The sequence below is a fragment of the Oratosquilla oratoria genome, chromosome 17, assembly GCF_046742065.1.
Source record: "Oratosquilla oratoria isolate Oo_2021 chromosome 17, ASM4674206v1, whole genome shotgun sequence".
Lineage (NCBI taxonomy): Eukaryota > Metazoa > Arthropoda > Malacostraca > Stomatopoda > Squillidae > Oratosquilla > Oratosquilla oratoria.
The window spans coordinates 24,832,125-24,836,629 of NC_134793.1; positions in this window are offsets into that span (position 1 = coordinate 24,832,125).

The following is a 4,505-nucleotide window of genomic DNA, read 5'->3' on the forward strand; positions in this document are numbered from 1 at the left end:
CATTGTCGAACAGTGTGCCACATTAGGATTCAACCCTGATCCTACGACAATTACAACAGACTTCGAACTTACTGTGAATACTATTCGGACTGCTGTCAGTGCCACGGTTGTTTCTTTCATTTAACACAGAGTACCTGGAGGAAGAACCAGGAATTGTTCCTTGTGACGTTGTATAAGACAGATACTGAAATTAGACTATTTTGTTTGATGCTGGATGCCTTGGCTTTTCTACCATCTGACAGAGTTTCGGAGGGAGTGGCATTCCTAGGAACTATTGTTCCCGAGCGACTGCATTGTCTGGTGGATTATTTCGATGCAACCTACGTGTCTGGAGGATATCGCAGTATCCAGATGCCTGCAGCACGTCCAGGTGATGTGCTAACATAGCTTTGTGTGCTCCACACCTCACCTCCCCTTTTTCCACCCGAACTTTGGAACGTTCACCATATAAATCTTGTCTGGTGAGCATCGTACGAACAGTCATTGTGAGGCGTGGAATCGCGCCTTGAAACAGATGATAGGACACGACCATCCATCTGTATAGATCGCGATCAAGGCTTTTCGAAAAGACCAAGCACTTATTGCCACGACCCTCTTAGAGAATGCACGAGGCCTTACTAAGTATACTAAAACTCCAATGTACTATTTCATAATATTATCTTTGTATTTCTATTTTGGTTTACAATCTAACGTATTATGTTCACTTATCTTTTATTCAATAAGCATATAGTTTTAATAAAAATCTAGTCTCATTTTTTTAATTGGGTCTTTTTACCACCTAATTGGGACTTTTCTACAAACTAGGTCTTTTTTCCGCCTGTGTATTTCCAAGGTGGGACTTTTTTTTCCGCCAGTAAGATCCCTATTTGGGGCTTTTTTTCCCGCCGGGGCTTTTGTCCTAGGCGTTTTTTGGGGGGTCTTTTTTCTGCCGGGGCTTTTTTTCGAACCTCATTGGAGGAATTTCGTCTAGAGGGAAAATGAACGTGATTTTTTTGTATTAAAAGTACGTGTATACAGTACTTATTTTGTAAGACAGAGTCCCTCGCAAGCACACACGTGACTCGGTGGCACAGTGGTAGAAATCTTGCCACGACGGCGGTCCGGATTCGAGTACCTGCCAGGGCTGAAATAATTTCAGTACCGCTGCGCTGCGAGTCGTTACTCCAAATCTCGTGGGCCGGGAGTTGGGTGTGTGTGTACGTGTAAGGTCAAAGTATTACCCATAGATCGGTCATATATGAGCTCTGAGATCTCTTCCAGGAGGGGAGTAGTTGTCGATCATGAGTCCAACACGTGATCCAAGACACGGTGAATCACACACACACATGTGCGTTCGCTAGTCTCAGCTGTTCCGTCATACATCTATGGAAACGATTATTTTGCGATTAGTGTTCTAATGTACATCGTTTAATGTACCACTTATGATGGAAACAGGTGGAAGATCCCTTATTAAAAACGCATTATCGTTTCTGCAAATGTACGAGTCTTCCATCAATGGCGCATTACCATGCTTGCCTCACTCAGCTAATTACATTTTTTCCCATAGGTAGTCGTAGGTAAACCTTCCTTGAAAAAAAGGAGGACGAAGTCGAGAATGAAGAAAGGCGGAAGATGAGGCAAGTAGTGAGTTTCTTAGAGATACACACAATTTATAGATATGGATAGAAACAAGGATGGATGGTACCTCGCCATCGACTTTTGCGAGAAAAGGAGCATATCTGAAGACTTGGAGGCGAGCTCCTTCAAAGAATAAACGATTTTATGAAAGGCCGGTTCAAGAGAACATTGGAGGCCGCACCCACAATATGCGCTCAAAAATCCATAACAGATTATATCTCCGTCAGTCCAGATAAACGAGTTTATGAAAGACTGGTGTAAGAGAACGCTAGCTAGAGAAGTGTTTCTGATGTCCGTAAATGACATAATGGGCAGTACAAGCTACACCAACGTGTTTGCAGATGACACAAAAATCACTAGAATAATAAAGGATGGGGACGACCGAGGATGAGATAGATGGATAGGGTGAAGGGAGCGCTAAGCAAGAGGGAAATGTCTGTTGAGCAAGGAAGGGAGAGGGTAGGAGATAGGGACGAGTGGAGAATGACTGTGTATGGATGATACTGTTATGCAAAGAATGGGGATGGGGGTAGGGGGTGTTTATGTGAGAATGATATTTTGACGCAGTCCGAAGGGATTTCTCCCCATCTTCTCTTTTTCTTCATGGGGGGGGGGACTGAAAGGCAGGGAATGGGGGTGGGGGGAGAGTCGACGATTAAATAAAGCGGCCTTGCTGTGGATGTACTGTGTCTTGCTGCATTGCGCTTGACCCAGGGCAGTTGGCGGATGTAGGGATGGCCCTACATCCATGAGAAGCTGAGATGGGAGAGGGGTGATGGAAGGGACTGAAATAGGTGGGAATAGGTACGTGCCTCTGACTTGGCTACCTCCCTTAAAAGGGGGAGAAATCTCTCGGCATATAGATAGAGATATGGTATGGAGTATGTATATATATATATATATATATATATATATATATATATATATATATATATATATATATATATATATATACATATAATATATATGTATATATATGTATATATATATACATATATATGTATATATATATATATTGAAGTATATAAGAAAGATGAGTGGAAAGGTGGTGAGATAAACACAGAACCGTAAGGGGTTTATTGTGACGTTTCATCCTTACCAGGACTTCAGAGTACATACACCTTGAAACAATTCACATCCTATATGCCCACCGAAGCTCTTCGCGTTCCGCCATGATCAACCTGACCTCTCGTCCTCCTCCACTCTGCCTCGCCAACTATCAAACGTTTTTTGTTAGCTTAATGAACCCATCGCGGTTGTTGTTGTTTGGATGGGAAGCGATGTAAGCTGCTTCAGTTATTTTCCTCCTTCTCTTAGGAAGTCCTTTCTATTTTGTCGCAGTTTGGTAAGTGGCCATGATTATCTACATGAACCCCTAGCGAGTTTGATACTCGGCGTGCCTTGACGCCATTCCTGTGCTCCAGTGTCCGCTTTTTAATACCTCTGCTGGTTTCCCCATAGTAGCTCATGGGACAGTTTCCACACGGTATCTTGTAGACGATACTATTTTCTTCTTCGTTGGCCACGACTTTGTTTTGGTTCTTAAAAATGCCTCCTATTTTTGTTCCCGTGCTGATCGTAATCTTGACACCGGCTCTAGTGAGCAACTGTCCCAACCCGCCTGAGTGGCTCGAGTTTGACAGATGTTGATTTACGACACCTCCCTGACCATTAGTACGTCACTGGCCATGTTCATTACACATAACTGTAAAGCACACGTGTTCTTCGTGGCTCTGTACGGGCTTTTTCGCCTCCTCCTCCCATCAGCGGGGCAATATATAAGAGGCTCTTCCCTGTCCTCTCCATCCATTCAAGGACTGGAAACTGTGAGATTCAGTTGTGCCCCCTCAGACCCCTCAGACCTTTTCCCACACTGTGAACGAAGTAACCTGCAGCTCTAAATAATTTGTCGTACACGGTGAGAACATCCCAGGTGGTCGGTTTTCATATCCAACAGTGACCTAACAACCCACAGAATAAGCGAACCCACCGGCTCCCTTTGGGTGATTCCCGAGAAGAGGGTGAGGGATTCAAAGTTTGACAAAAGGAAGACATGAGCCGAAAACTAGTTGTAGGTAGTGGCTTAGTGATTTTACTCAATGTTAAAATGACCCTCAGGTAGGTTTGGCAACGACAATACATGGGTTTAGGATACAAGCTAAAACAAGCTGAGAACCCCTGAGATTTAAACGGAAGAGCACATCCACACGAGTCGAGGTGTTTCCATCCTTTATAAAGAAGATGGAAATTCTCAGAGCTAAGAGACTGACTTCGTTTTGAACTAGGATGATCACCAGAGAGGCGAAGATACCGAGGCTTCTTTTCTTTGGTCCTGCATTAGAATACTCACACTAACACACAGGAGACACAAGTGCAGTGGTTTATCGGAATCTGTGCAAGGCAAGAGTGGCGCCTCTCGCTTTGTGAGTAAAAGAAAATGTTTATCCTCCCGCTGCACACATACTTGCTCCTCGTCAACAGCCATCTCGCAAAAACTGTTTATCGGGCCTTAGTTTGTGGCTAAACTGAGCAACGTTGGTAGAATGTACAATTCTCATATCCACTTGCTCTCAGTCTCTTGATGTAGAACGTTTACTTTTGGTGAGAGTGAAATAATAAAACCACGCTGGAAACCCAGAACACTGAAAAGTGCCAACAAGTTGCACAAAGAAAGATGAGATTTTTATACGTGTGAAAAAACAGTTTTATATATAGGCAAAGACTTCTGCTTCATCCATAATCATTTTTCTCCTTCACTTGTATCATTATTTTTTTTACTTATTTCAATCTTTCCCTTTTACAAATTCCCTGCATAGAAAAAAAAAACATTCGTGAAGACACTCTCCTTCTCCTCTGTCATACCCCAGCTTCATGGCTGGTGGGTTTTC